At 43.9% G+C, this 15,935-nt stretch overlaps 1 long non-coding RNA gene across 1 annotated transcript in view; it reads right to left on the reverse strand.

The window, feature by feature from the left end:
• LOC144888323 (uncharacterized) overlaps window positions 1–15,112 on the reverse strand; it is a 93,083-nt gene extending 77,971 nt beyond the window's left edge. Inside the window, exon 1 of the long non-coding RNA XR_013620917.1 lies at window positions 14,998–15,112. This is a non-coding gene — a long non-coding RNA (uncharacterized LOC144888323). The remainder of the gene's footprint in view (window positions 1–14,997) is intronic.
• Window positions 15,113–15,935: the final 823 nt, after the last annotated feature.

The raw sequence follows: 15,935 nt of genomic DNA on the forward strand, positions 1-15,935 counted from the left end.
TTATGAGGGGTCAAATAAGGGTTTTTCATGATTCTGAGTTGATTGTTAACATTTATATTTTCACTTTTACATTTACACACAAAGTAGCTTTTATTTCACATACATATATAATACTCAAGAGTTATTTCTCATTCACAATGTCAGAAGTTTCAACAGTCATTGTCTATGTCTTCTTCAGACTCAACAACATCATGACGGGTAGATTTGCCTGCTTTATTATATTCACAGCCTTCAGCCAAATCGGAAGATCAAAGGTCACTATAGCGACCCCAGCGCGCCGTATGCACTCTTTCAGAGTGGTGAAGATGGTGTTGAGGTCATTAGGGTCTCCTTCAATAACTGGGAGGAACTCGATCTGTGTGCTCTGCTTTGCATCATTAGCATGGATTCTCTTCATCCAGCCATTCCAGTTGGAGTGTGGGAACTCAGGCTCGTTGGCTTTGATCACCCACCCCACTGCCCAGAGTGTGTCACCTGGAGTGAGGAGTGGCTGATCATGAGCCAGGGAGGAGGAAAGCTCAGCGAGGGGGAGAAATATGATCGCGTTCGTTCCTATCTGTTTCCTGTTCGTAAATGGCATAATCTTTACTTCAGTTCCTCTCAGGATCTTAGCTTTGTCGATTGCCTTCAACTTCACCCGGGGGAAAGCTGCTGTTGTCTGTGGATCTGGCAAAGGTGGTGCCGGAGAGGTGACTTCGATCCAACCCATTGAGTGAAAGGGAGTGTTTCCGTGAATAGAGACAATGTTTAAATCTATATTGTCTCCAACAAACTGAGTGACTGCATTGTTTGTTTCCCCAACCTCCATAAAGACCACCTGATCATTACTTGACAATTCGCTTTCACTGGCTGGCACTTTGGCTGTCATCACTGATTGATCCTCAAGCGCAGCATCAACCGCAACCTCATCATTGATCTGTTCATCGGTTTCCTCCACAATGGTGTCAAGAGTGCCAGAAGTATCTGGAACATCATCTCCACTCCTACTATTAAGGAAGCAGTATTTGTAGTTTTGTGTCTCCATGTAAGACTCAGTGTATCCCAGCCGGTGGAACTTGTTGAGCATCCATTTTGACCCAAATCTATGATCAAGTTGTATGGCAAGCCCCATTTGGTGTGGCAATACTCCAGACCGAGGTCGACAGGCCTTAATAAAATTCTGCCCCCAAACGGCAACTCTTTCGTCTGTCTTGACAATCGGTCTCAAGAACATCTGAAGGCTTGCAGAAACAAGTGTCAGCTGACTATCGATGTCAGTCATACTGTGTGTGGTGGGGTATGACTTTGGACCTAAATCAATCAAGGCAATATCATTGGATATGAACTTGAGTGCCGTCTTTATGATCTGAGTCTTCTCATCTCCATGGTCAAGATTAGCATGATGCACTCGCAGAATATTGTCGGTGCCATCTTTGAGACAGAGTACATCTGCCCTTCTTTCCGGTGTTGTGAAATACAAGGTGTCTTCATATTTCTCTAGAAGTCTTATCTTTAGCCAATGCTTTGAATAAGAAAGGCTCTTCTCTGGTGACTGATCAAACTCCTGCAGCTTTTCATGGACTTGGTCCATGTTCATTACCCCATGCTCTAATTCTGAGTCTAACCATTCGCAGAATTCAATAAAAACTGCCTCTCGCTCCTCATCAATACTCCTCTGTCCTCTCTTCCTTTTTCCTTCCTCATCAGTCTTGGACAAACTGTCACCTCTCGCAAACATAAGTTTGCATCGCAAATGGTACAGTGTTTCTTCTGCTACCAAGTCGTTGATCCCTTCCAGGCGTCCAGTGACTTCAGTGCCCCAGTCATCCCCGCGACTCCGTGCTGTCTTCAGCAAGCTTGCCTTCAGTGTATCTGCAGTCAAATTATCTGGCACTCTGTATTTCTTTCTAGCTTGTGCTGGATTATTTTTGTAGAGCTGGGCTGGTTGGTTGCAAAGAATGCATACATCCTTATACAGGAGGTCAACTGACTGTGATCTTCTAGAACTGCAGCCAGTTGATGAACTGAACTCACAAGTAGTGCGTCTTCTCTTCAACTTTGATGACTCTTTCTCTGCCTTTGATGCTTGAGCTGACTTCTTGGTGGTTGCAACAAAGTTGTTGTACAGATCATTTTTACACTTCTGGTGGTACCTCAGTTTTCCTTCCTTTTAAGCCTCCTTCATACGTTCCACAACAGTAACATTTTCGACAGTTTCTGCTTGTTTCAATAAAGTTGAGTATCCCTTTGGAGTTGCCTGTATGAGCCTTTCAGCTGGTGTATCCGAGCGTGCACAGATGAAGCAATTGAGCACAGGTGGGGTAACGTCTTCATCCATATTGCTAGACTCCATGTCCTGCAAAGAAGAAAATGAGATATATTTAGAAATTATTTTTCCACAAAGGAGTGTCTGTGGTGAAATATAAATGTTAACAATCAACTCAGAATCATGAAAAACCCTTATTTGACCCCTCATAAGTTACTTAAGGGCCGATTAAAAAAAATAAAAATTCTCGAAAATAATTTTTCGGTACCCGAATTCAACAGCTTTTTTTCTGGGTTTCCCACGGGAGTTGACCTTCAACATTTTAACACATGTTATTACACACCTTTACAAACATATTGGTGAAGAAATTTTTTGGTAACAATTTAGTTAACAGATTTTCATATGTTTCCCTTACTATTGGGCTGAACTTGCTGGGGCGGCCTGGCCTGAACAAGTTGGCAGTTGTTTGGAATCTTCTCCACTTGTAGATGATTTCCGGACAGTCGAATGATTGATTTCAAATTGTTTGGAGATCTTTTTAAATCCCTTTCCAGACTCGTAGGCATCTATCTATAACCTTCTTTCTGAAGGCCTCAGAGAGCTCTTTTGATCTAGGCATGGCGATGCCGCACACTTCAACAACAAACAGCAAACCAAACTAAATGTCTGCGGTTTAAATAAGACAGGTTCCTCCTAGATCCTCTCTAACGATGTTCTAATCATTTGCACCTGAGCTGGTGCACCTGATTCTAATTTTAGGTATTTGAAGTAGTGATAAATGTCGGGGTGCACTTACTTTTTCCACATGTGAAATTTGCATTTATGTTCATTTAAATTACTAGGGCATGCCCGTACTATATATATATCTAAAATTATATCCCCCCCCTCTATTTACATGAAATGGTTTGGTCCAAAGCGAACGGCTTGCGAGTATGGTGACAATCCCCCCCCTCTATTTACATGAAATGGTTTGGTCCAAAGCGAACGGCTTGCGAGTACGGTGTTTTTTATCGGACCCGTGGAATTATAGATAGTAGTTTTAATTAGTTTTAAAACATAGTTTAACGCCAACATAGTTTGCCAACGTGAAATAAATGAATACGCTCTCAAATGTGCCGTCCGAGGCAGAGTGTGTTCGCCACGTTCGGCACACGCGATAGCTCGCTGCTCTCTGATTGGTTGAATCGTTTTTTGGACATAGCTCGGTAAGTAATTGTCCGATTAATATGAAACCTTGAAAAGGCACATCCTCGGGTCCCCAGCAATATACCTGGCAAGTTTAAAGTATATCGGACCCGTGGTTGTCGAGAAACAGCGGTCACAGACAAACAAACAAACACACATACAGAGATTACTGGAATTATAGATAGATACAATGGACTACAAAATATAAATGTTTCATGATATTTGGTATATTATATCACCTTTATCTGTCAATATTGTTGAAATGAAGATCAAATAGCTGTATGTTGAAATATGTTGAAAAAGTCAAAACTTTCCATGGGGTGTACTTACCTTTTCACGTGACTGTATAAACTAGATAAGGTGGAGAAGTTTCTGTCAATCTCGACTCTGATTCTGCAACTGGACCAGACGGCATCAGCCCACAGGTCCTAAAATCCTGCTCTGCCGCTCTTTCACTCCCTCTCTCTGTTCTCTTTACCCTCTCCTTTGCTCAAGGTCATCTGCCATCAGCTTGGAAATCAGCCAACATCACCGCTTTACACAAAAAATGTGGAAAAACAGATCCTTGCAACTACAGACCAATTAGCCTTCTCCCAATTATCAGCAAAGTCATGGAATCCATCATTGCTTCGGATATCAAATCTTTCCTCTTCTCCAATGGCTTGATCTCTGATCATAAATTTGGTTTCAGACCAGGTCACTCTACTCTGCACATGCTGCTTCTGCTGTCTCAACAATGGATGGTGGTCCTCAATGCCAAACAGGAAATTAGAGCTGTCTCCCTTGGCATATCACGGGCCTTCGATACGGTCTGCCACCCCGCTCTGCTCACCAAACCCTCCTCCTATGGTATCCATGGAAATCTCCACGCATGGCTTGTGGACTTCCTCTCTAGTCGTAGTCAACGTGTGGCCCTGAATGGGTTTCTCACATCGCCCCTTCCTGTTCAGGCTGGAGTTCCCCAAGACAGTGTTCTGGGCCTGGGTGCTTTTCTGGTCTTCATAAATGATCTCTCTGACTCTCTTGAAAATCCTCTCTATCTCTTTACTGATAACTCCACTCTCTGCCGCTCCATTCCTCATCCATCAGATCGGCAGTCTACATCCTCCTCACTCTCTGCAGAACTGGACAAAATCATAGACTGGTCAAAGAAGTGGAACACGTCTTTCAATCCTGACAAATCTCACACTCTCACTACGTCTCTTCGAAAAGACCGACTGGACAACCCTCCCATCTTACTTTCTGAACAATCCTCTCCAAGAAGTTCTGTCACTCAAGATTTTGGGTCTCACTATCTGCTATGATCTTTCCTGGGAAAACCACATATCCAAACTGGCCTCCAAAGCCAGTCGCCGATTGGGCATCCTCCATCGTGCGAAGTCCTTCCTTGGCACACCTGAGCTCCTCACCACATACAAGACTTTCATCCGCAGCTCAATGGAATACTGTTCTCCCCTCTGGGCTGGTGCTCCTGCCTCACACCTGGCTCGGCTTCACGCTGTTGAAACGAAAACTTTCAGAATCATTGGAATCTCCCGCGAAGAAGCCAACTCCGAGGGCCTTTCACTCACTCACCGCAGGCAGGTAGGTTGGTCTTTCTGTCTTCTACTGACTCCTCTCCGGCCTAGCTCCCCCAGCTCTATCTGTGCTCTGTCCCCCAAATATTCCTACAGGTCGCACAAGACCTGCCAGTAACCCTCTTCTGGTGAAATTGCCAAAATCAAGACTCTCTGCTCACCTGCACTCCTTCATTCCTCTTTTCTCCCGCCTCTGGAACAAACTCCCCCACTCTCTTAAATCCCTCCAGGTGTTTAAAACAGCTGTTCACCACCATCTCTTGTCTTCCCCCATCCAAAACCTTGATCTCTTCTACCCCCGTTAATTCACCCCAGATCCACTTTTTTTTTTGGAAATCCCGACTTCTTTCTTTCCTGGAAATGTGCATGGAAGAAGTTTCGGGAACTGAGTGGCGTGCTGATGAGGAGGGGAGTGTCGTTGAAGCTGAAGGGAAAGGTGTATGCTGCATGTGCGAAAAGTGTTATGATTTATGGGAGCGAGACAGGGGTAATGAACGTAGAGCAGGAACGAAGGCTGGAAAGTGTGGAAATGCGAATGGTTCGGTGGATGTGTGGAGTATCGTTGAGAGAGAGGAAGACAAATGATGAATTGCGAAAGATGATGGGAATAGAGCCTGTGATTGATGCTGTGAAGAGAAACAGGTTGAGATGGTTTGGTCATGTGTTGAGGAAGGATGAAAGTGACTGGTTGAGAAGAGTGATGGAAATGAATGTAGAAGTAAGTAGAGGAAGGGGAAGACCGAGAAAGACTTGGCTCAAGATGGTGGAAGAAGAAATGCGGGCAAGGGGGTTAACAAGGGGAGATGCAGAAAATAGGGCAAAATGGAGAAGATTGTCATGGGGACCGCAAGGCTAACCCCTGCTCTAGCAGGGAAAATGGCCTTAAAATGCATGTTGTTGTTGTTGTTGTTTCTTTCCTAGAAGTTCTGGCAGTGTCCATGTGTTTTATACCTTTCACACCCCCCCTCCCCCCTTCCCATGCCTCCTCCCCCCAAGCCTTCTCCCTCCCACGGATCTTCCGTTGTCCCTGTTCTCTGCTGTTGTACTTGTGTGCTTCACTCTATCTCCCCCATCTTGTCTCCCGCTCCCTTTATTGTGTGTTTTGTGTGTCCGTTTGTCCTTTTTTGTGATTGAAGTTAGCTTTTTCACGAGCCTCGATCTTGTATACAAAAAAGCAAAAACAAAACACAGATATATAGATAGATAAGATAGATAGACAGAAAGATAGATGGATAGAAACAGACAAATAGATAAACAGACAAAGACACACACACACACACACACACACACACACACACACACACACACACACACACACACACACACAAACACACACACACACACACACACACACACACACACACTCTTTCACATTACGTTCATAACCCTCCAGGATTCCGCGTGCACTATCACTTCACTTCCTGTCACGTTGAATAAATTAAGTAAAATAAAATCCCGCTTTCAATTCCGACCAACCTCCAACTTGCCACATATGCATTAGTATGGAGCCTGAGGTTCTATTTGTTTGAGAATCCGTTAGTTTCCAAAAGAACGAAGTTTTCTCATTCGAGTAAATTATCCGTTGGACGAATTTGATGGAATGATTTGTGGTTACATATATTTTTTGACTTTCCATTGGTGTGATGTTATACACTGCCTGTGAAACTTTCTGTTCTCAATTGCACGCACACACAGGCACACGTACACACGCGCACACGCACACACATGCGCGCGCACACACAGCGAGCAGCCTGGAACATTTATTCGAACCCCGAGATGAGAAACTTCTCTCGATGAACCAAGGGAGGGCGGGGGAAGGGCAGTGGAAGGGGAAAAGTCTTCAACGAAACTGGGTGGATAAAATTTTTTTAATGCCATGCCTAGGAGGGGGTGGAGAAGGGCTAGGGGGAAGGAAATGTCTTCCACAAATGAAACGTGTGTTGGAAACAAAGGAGAATTAAACAAATTATGAGACACAGACCCCTTATACTGAGTCTGTGCGGCGGCAACGAGCAGGTGGAATGCTCGCTGCAATGAATGAAATCTGCACCTCCTCTAGTGCGAAGAAACACAAACTCACAAGGGTACAAGGATTTGCACCAAGCCAAGAGGCTGTGGATGTGCTACCTGTCTCAAAAACGAAACAAAAAATAAACGTAGCATAGAGAATAAGGAGGCCATTTCCTACTGTAAAGTCTATGCAATACATGAACAGTGGAGGATGGCCAGTAGGGGGGATAGATTTTAGGACCAACTCCCAAAGACCATATTGACAACCAGCGCAGAGAGGTTTCCATCTAACAGATTTGAAGGAGTTGCATCAACAACACAAATTCCTAAATAAAAATCAAATCTATATGATAAAACAGGAGTGTATGTCCGTCCGTCCCCAAACTACTCCCTCAGTTTTGGGGCTAGCCCGCCAAACCTTCTGTGGAACGTTTTGGGGTCCCAGAGGATGTTGTAAGGTAGGTAGGAGGTTCCATAAATTCCTCAATAAAATTATGATCTTGAAATTGGCTCGATACAGACCTGCTCCCGAATCCGGAAATGAACAGACGACGACAATGGGCTGGATTGATAATATCTCAATACAACCGTGATTTAACACAGTATTTTGTTATAGTATTAATGTGTAATTGGAATGATGCTGCTTGGAATGAAAATAGAGATGTTGTGTTTAAATATGAATGAGGAAATGACGTGAGGGTTTCTACTTTCTAACTGTGACATTTGAGGATCGCCATTGACTGGGGTAGAACCATTCAGATGGGGTATGTTTTTTTGCCCAAGTCCTTCACGAACCTGCTGTCCATGTCTGATGTTCGACTGAAGGTGGCACAGGAAAGTGAAATTTATTAGTTCCATGGTTTAGCATTCACTCTTTCCACATTGTTTGTTTGCTTTTGGCTTCCCAAACGTGCATAGCATGGGTACCTCGTTAGTAAAAGAGATACACGTAAAGGCCAGAACCCAAGCAGAAGAAGACATGAGAAGGAAGGGAGCCAAATGCTCCACAGGGGGTGGACAGAAGGATGGTAGAAAAGAGGCCACAATGGATTGCAGCAATGGATTGCGGGGAGGGGCTGCACGATGAAGCAAGGGTTTGAAATGTGAAGCGTCACTGGGGATCCAGCGGCAAGGTGAGGTGAGACAGAGGGGGAGGAGACACAGAACCACCATAATGCAGAGTGCGAACAGACTCGACCTCCAGTCATGGACCGAGTGAAAACACCTATGCAGTTGCAGGGGATGAAGGAAAAAGGGAGAAGGAAAGGAATTTGTCCCAGCGAAGACTGGAAGAAGAGTTTGCAAACAAAATAGTGGAGATGAGAGTAACACCATAAGGGGAAAGACCACAACTATTCAAGATAGAAAACAGGCCAAAATGGCCAAAAATGGCCAAAAATGCTGGTTGGGAAAATCCAACAAAGCACTCAAGGAATTGGTACCAAAATAATCCCCATTAAAGTAAAGGAACTCAATACCATGAGGTTTGCAGCAGCACTGCTCAGACAAGAAAAAAAATAACAAGAAAACAACACTGCAAGAAGAGAAAATCAGCCCCTACAGACAGAGACTGGAGACACAAAGGGAGCAACTGGGAAAATAAACGGGACAAATACAACAATTTATAAGGGGAAAACGAAGCTCAAAACTAAAAAAGATCTAAAAAATAAAAAAACAAATACAAAATTGGAAATAAAGACATGGAGGTAATGGATGCTGAAAGCACACTCAAAAATAGAGATTGTAAGAGATAAAAAAAACTGCCAAACTCAAAAAAGGGAGAAAACAAAATGATATGTTTGAAAATAACCTGAAAAGATTCTACCTCGAACTAGGGAAACAAAACCAGAATGTGTCCATTCCCCCTGAAAAACAAAAGCTGGAAAAATTCTGGAATGGAATTTTTGAAGATCGAAAATAACAACAAGGAAGCAGAATGGACCCCAAGGTTGGAAAAGAAAAAGCAACATCTCGAGGAAATGCCCCAGTGATTTATTGATGGAGAGAAAATTAGAAAACAACTTTAAAAAATGCCAAACTTCAAGAACCAGGCCCAAATGGAATTCCAAATTTCTGCCGAAAACAACTTGATGCTCTTCACAATCTCTACGCCAGGACATTTATCAAACTGATCCAAGAGGAAAAACCAGTGGATGAGTGGCTCATAGAAGGGAACACCTTTCCCATCCCAAAATTGGAGGAAACCCAATTTTGGAAACCCATGAAGCTAACTCCAAGGGCCTCTCACTCACTCACCACAGGCAGGTTGGTGGTCTTTCCGTCTTCTACCGACTCCTCTCTGGCCTTGCCCCCCCAGCTCTCTCTGGGCTCTGTCCCGCAAATATTCCTACAGGTCGCACAAGATCTGCCTGCAACCCTCTTATGGTTAAACTGCCAAAATCAAGACTCTCTGCTCACCTTCACTCCTTCATTCCTCTTTTCTCCTGCCTCTGGAACAAACTCCCTCACTCTCTTCAATCCCACTCCACCCTCCAGGTCTTTAAAACAGCTGTTCACCACCATCTCTTATCTTCCCCCATCCAAAACCTTGATCTTTTCTACCCCCGCTAATTTCACCCCAATTCCACTTTTTTGAAATACCAACTTCTGTCCTGTAAGTCCTTGGTGTCCTTGTGTTTTATACTTCTCCCACCCCCCCCCCCCCCCCTTCCCATGCCTCCTCCCCCCAAGCCCTCTCCCTCCCACACATCTCCCTGCTCTCAAATGTTGTGTTTGTGTGCTTCCCCTTCTCTCCCCATCTTGTCTTCCGCTCCCTCTTTTTATATATTTTGTTTGTCTGGTTGATTTGTTTGTGAAGTAAATGTTAGCTCTTTCACGAGCCTCGATTCAGTATACAAAAAACAAACAAAAAAAACCCCAACTTCCCCACAAATATCTGCCGATAACATACCTACCAACTACATACAAACTGCTGACAGGAATCATCACATAAATGAGGTACCATCATCTAAACAGCAAGGAGGTTTAGAGGCAGAGCAAAAGAGATGTAAGAGAGGGTGTTGTGAAAAATTGCAAAATGCGAAGAACTAAATTGTCCACCGCCTGGATAGACTAAAATAAACCTTTTGACAGCGTCCCACATTTGTGGTGATAAAGTGCATGCAGATGTAAACAAAAGACAAAATAAAAAGGGAGAATGATAAAACAGCAGGAGAATACAAAAAAGAATTGCACAGAGTGGGGATAGACAAAGAAGGCTCATTGGAATGGCTAAGAAAGGTCAGCTCAACTGGGACGGTGAACGAATCATAATAAATGCCCAAAATCAAGACCACTACACCACTGGATTTAAAAAGATGGCGGGAATGAGCCAGACAGACAAGTATAGATTCTGCAAGACAGAAACAGAAAGTACGAGTCACCTGCTCTTGGGATGCAAAAAACTATTATCAGAACAACTTTACACACAATGGCACAACAAAGTATGCTAAATGATTCATTGGCATATCTGCAAAAATGTAAACATCCCAGTTACAGAAAACCCATGGAAACGCGAACCAAGGGCAATCATTGAAAATGAGGACGTCATGCTCACATACGACCTGATGATTCCATAGAGCATGAACATAGAAAACAAAGCATTGCGTACAGATATTGTACTCAGGAACAAAAATGAAAAGACAGCATTGATGATTGGGATATCAGTACCCAGAGATTTTGGCCTAAACAGCACAGAAATCAAGAAAATGACCAGCATACATATATAATATACGTATATATATATATTTATATATATACATATATATATATATATATATATATACATATATATACATATATATATATATATATATATATATATATATATATATATATATGTATGTATATATATTGTTGCGGAGATGAGGACTGTATTTTTTTGATTGTGTGCTGTATTATTATTATTATTGTTTATTCTGCGCCCCCCTACCTCCGGAGCTGTGTAAAGGTGAAAGGGCATCCCATAATTAGTCCACAAGCATACACGTCAGCCAAGTAATAGAATACCCCTGTTGATAGTTATCTCTTATTCTGTGTTCTAGGGTAAGGCTGTGTCTCCCATTAATTGAAGTACTCCATTGCACCAGTGAAAGAGAATAGATCCCCTTTCATTCCCATCCCCAAAACCTCCATTTCCTATCACATCCCCTTTCGTCATTGCTGAGCCCTCGATTCCCAATTACCTCCCCTCCAATAACCGCCATTGACCACGAGGCTCGAGTCGGGGAAGAAAGGCGTGTCTCCACCTCGTCATAGAGGGGAAGAGGGGCGTGCCCGCCCGTCGTCATCCAGGGCGGAGCCCGAGGGTCGCGCGACCAACCAGGGCCGAGGTGAGCACCCCGATGGGCGTGTCCAAAACGCCGGCGGCTTAATCGCTGGAGGCGCTATAAAAGACGCGCACGGAAGTGAGTTGTGAGTTGGTCTGAGTTGGTCACAAAGAGTTGGTCGTCAGTAGAGAGTCGTGAAGAGTCAGGCAGTGGAGTCGGTGGTCAGTTGGTTGCGGTGAGGAGTCGGTGGTGGCGGTCAGTGGTTGCGTTGGTTGCGGTGAGGAGTCGAGGAGGGAGGAGATCAGAAGACAGGAAGGCCTTGAGTTGGACTAAGCAAGAGAGGAAGTTGTTGGACTGGGTGGGACTAAGAAAGAGAGAGAAAGAGTCCTGAAGCTTGTGAGGGAAGGAGAGAGAACCCGTCACACCAACCCCCCAAGCTCCGCGTTGGCTCCACCAAGCGTTCAGCTCCACCAAGCTCTGCGTTGGCTCCACCAAGCGTTCACCTCCACCAAAGCTCCACCAAGCTCCGCGTTGGCTCCACCAAGCGTTCACCTCCAGCCATCCACCTGCCATTCCTGTCATTCCCCGCGTGAGTCTGTCTTTTGTTTGTTCTGTCCTGGGTTAATTAAGACTGTAGGTAAGCTAAAATTTGCACTGTGTCACCTGCGTCTTATGTGTTGTAAATAAACCTTGATTGCTCCTTTTTGCTTGTGTAAATAATAAATCCAATTACTCTTCTGTCCGTCTTCTCGTTTTATTCCTTTTCCTCTTGCATTTCGTCGTTTCCGTCTTTTCCCAGATTGGGCAGCTGCGGTGCGATACGGCCAAAGTTCTGGGTGAATCGGGTGAGTCAGGGATCCTGTTAGGTCGCGGTAATACACCACCGCTCGGTCAATATAACATCTGTCCGCGATCAGTAACAATATATATATATGTATATATATATGTATATATATATATATATATATATATGTATATATATATATATATGTATATATATATATATATATATGTATATATATACTGTATATATGTATATATATGTATGTATATATATATATATATATATATATATACTGTACATACTGTACATACTGTTCATATCGGACAATGTAGCAGTGGGCAATATAAAAATATGATAAATGAATGAACAAGGTTCATAAAAGTAACAAAAACTCTGGGTCGGAAAGGGGTTGACGACATAAGAGGATGGTGGCCAATACCCCATTGAGGGAATTTGGAAGGGTGGGGGAGAGAAACATGGGTGGGAGAGAGCCCTGGAAGAGGTGCAGTCCCTGTATTTCCTCAGCTTCAATTTGTCACCAAGTGTTTGGGGTGGATCACATCGCCAAAGTGGCTTCTTAGGCAGGCAGATTCCTCTGTATTCTCCACAAAGCTAAGCCCATTCTGAGGCAGTGAGAACTCATTAGAGTGCATAAGGTCTCCTTCCAAAGTATCATGGAGTATGTTACCCACCTGGAGGCGATAGGGTCTACAGAACTCTGCGTGATTGGCATATCATGACAGGTGCCAGTGTCCCAACGTCTGCTTCTCATCCACTGCACCAGGTTGGAGACTCTCAATTTTCCTTCGCCTCACTTCTCCCTCTCTCTCATCCCTCAGTCGTCTCCCAGGCTATCCAAGACTCATGAGTTCTTCAAAATCCCCACACCTGGTTACTCTCCCAGATTCAAAGCTGAATGCTCACCTCCATTCCTTTATCCGTATATTCTTTCGTGTGTGAAACTGACTTCCTTCCATCTTGTGCCTCTGATTCTAGTCTTTCAAGAGTGGTGCCCATTGTTGGCTCATGCTCTCTTCCAAACCTACCCCTGCTCTCTTCTCCTCTCACTGATACTCACTCTCCCACCAATTTTCTTTCCTTTCCTTTCTGCAAACTCATCCACTCATATGCGATATCTATATCTTTGTTTCTGTTTGGCCATTTGTCAGTCTAAACGAGTTTCCCGGTCGTTTAGCTCCCCCAGGAGCCAAGATTTCTGTATACAGAAAACAACAAACAAGGGCAATTGAGAGGAGGTTATTATTTATACGAACGATTCTGGAGGATGCGATGAAGCAAAATAAGATGTATGGCATAGCAGCAAACAGCCAAGGTCTTGCACGGGCCGTTATTTCACTTTCCGTTGAGAAATTGAGAATGTGATGGAACAAATGAAATGTAACACTTCATTTTGTAGCCTGTAAGCCATATTGTTTCATGTTTGACCCACAACAGAGACAATTGCTATGATAATTGCTGGAGTGGTGCGACCATACTTTGTGCCGGAGTGGTTAGAGCATGCGCTCTGGGTCTGCGAGGTCAGTGGTTTGAATCATGATAGTCATACAAAAGATTTCAAATGATACGTGTGCTGCTTCCTTGCTTGGTCATCATTTAAAAAGGATAGAGGATGGACAAAGAGCCATAGGTTGGCAATCATTGTGCAGTGCAGGCTTTGATGGGCCTAATAACCTTCTTTTGTGTACAAGTTCCTTGTAAGGGACTTCATAGTATTATTATTACTAGCAACGGTACCCGTCCTATGGGCGGGGCTTCAATTGGGAGGCCCAAATGAAAAGGCCAAATATCAGAAATTGAAGGCTTTTTTATTTTAAACGATTTTTATAAACATCCGTTAAATCATATCACATGCAAATCATCAAAATCTAAACAGTATTTGTAGAATTTCAATAAAAGCCACATCACTGTTCATATCGGTAAATATTATTCAATCGTGTTTGGAAAAAATAAAAGCCTGGTGTTGGCTTAGCGGTTAGGGTGCTGGCTTGGGATCCAAGGATGCTGAGTTCGAATCCCGGTCGATCGCTGAATTAATGCCAGGGGGGTTAACTCAGCCTGTCATCCTTCCGAGGTTGGAAAATTGAGTACCAGCTTGCTGGGATGAATTATCTCGGTGTGTACCACGATTTAGAATAGGTACACCGTATCCCTGCGCATCGTAAGAGCGTGACCAAGGGTTGGTGTCAGGAAGGGCATCCGGCCATAAAAACATTGCCTCAAACAGGGAACCATGATTGTCATGGGGCCCGCAAGGCTAACCCCCGCTCTAGCGGGGAAAAATGGCCTTAAAACGATCATTCATTCATATTTTATTCGTGTTTGGAAAAACTGGAAAATTGGAAAAATTGGAAATTGGAAAAATTGGGAAAAATTGGAAAAACAATGTAGCCTATTTTACTCCAGGGGGTCCCAGGAATACCCACCCAAAATTTCGTTGTGATCGGTTCGGCCCTTTTTGCGGTACCTGGGAACTGAGATGGACATTTGGTGAATTATAGTAGGATTATTATAGATTATTCTGGATTTGATAAACAATTTTGAACTTGAATAATCAGAGAGGCATCACCGTTATGACCAAGGCTGTTACAACGTGGTTACTTTGGTTCCGCTTTGGTTTTGGCCAAGCAGAATGAACGTGAAAGACAGTTTGTGCACATTGTAAGTTCTGAGCCAGAGTTGTGTCTGACATGAGCAAGGCCTCTGCTAAAGACTGAAATGGTGCGTTCACCGATATATTGCAGATGTGGAGGGTATGAGAAGAAAGTGTGGAGCAAAGAGAAGGTGGCTGTCGCATCTCTGACTCTCATTTCACTCTGAAGTGGTCAATGAAGCCAAAAGTACAACGATCACAACAACGAAAAATATAGTCGCAAGCAACGTCATGTCAGAGTAAATGCGCAGACAAACCGAGGAGCTTGGAGGCAAACAACAGCGCAACAGGTGCTGCCGGTAGACAACAGTAGTTCGGTGACGAAGGCAAGCCGAGGGCACATGTTGTGCCAGGGCCTAGTGGAGATGAGGGAGATGGAGTCTTGTATTTTGGGACTGTACGTGGATTTGGTACCAGAGGCGGGTGGGAGGGTGTGGGAAGACACACTGCATTAGTGTGGCAGGCGTGTGGCTGGCTGTGTGAGATAAGCAGGTGCTGCCTTTGTGTCTGCACTGCCTGACAAGTTGTGCCTCATCATGCTGCGCTATTGGCTGCCGTGACAAAGCCCCATGGGGGTGGGAGATTATAGCGACATTGACAGAATTTAAATTTTGCGGAATGTATTTGGAAGGCAAAAAAATATGCAGGAATCATTTTTTCATTGTTTTTGAGAGGGTATTTGGTAAAGCACAACTCACAGACACTCGATTTCCTTTCCACTGGGCTGGCGTCGGAGAAACATCCTTTGGCCTGCGTAGCAACACAGTCTTGCATAACCAAATTTCATATAGCATCCCCATAATTTGCTCATTTTGTCATTTTCCCATGCAGGGATGGTTCTTGCTTGCCATCTCACCAGGAAATCATTACCATCACCCACGGTTCCCATCATCATAATTATATCCCTTCTCTCGGCCGCCTATATTCCGCATTGTTTGGCTACTCGTCAACATCACACCAGCCATTATTCTTGGGTTAATGGTCATCTCTGTGCGCTCATCGGAGTGCTGCAAAGATGGCGATGGGAATGTGGCGATGACAAACGCACGCGTGCGGCGATACGGGACAGACAAAGCATTTGAGAATCGCAGGAAAAGTGTCATGTGAAAACAATCGGAGAAATGCAAACATCCTTTTGTGTTTCGACATCACAAGGGTTCACGAGGTGCAAACAATTTATTGAAAAAAATAAATA

The sequence above is a fragment of the Myxine glutinosa genome, chromosome 11, assembly GCF_964187855.1.
Source record: "Myxine glutinosa chromosome 11, kmMyxGlut1.1, whole genome shotgun sequence".
Taxonomy (NCBI): Eukaryota; Metazoa; Chordata; class Myxini; order Myxiniformes; family Myxinidae; genus Myxine; species Myxine glutinosa.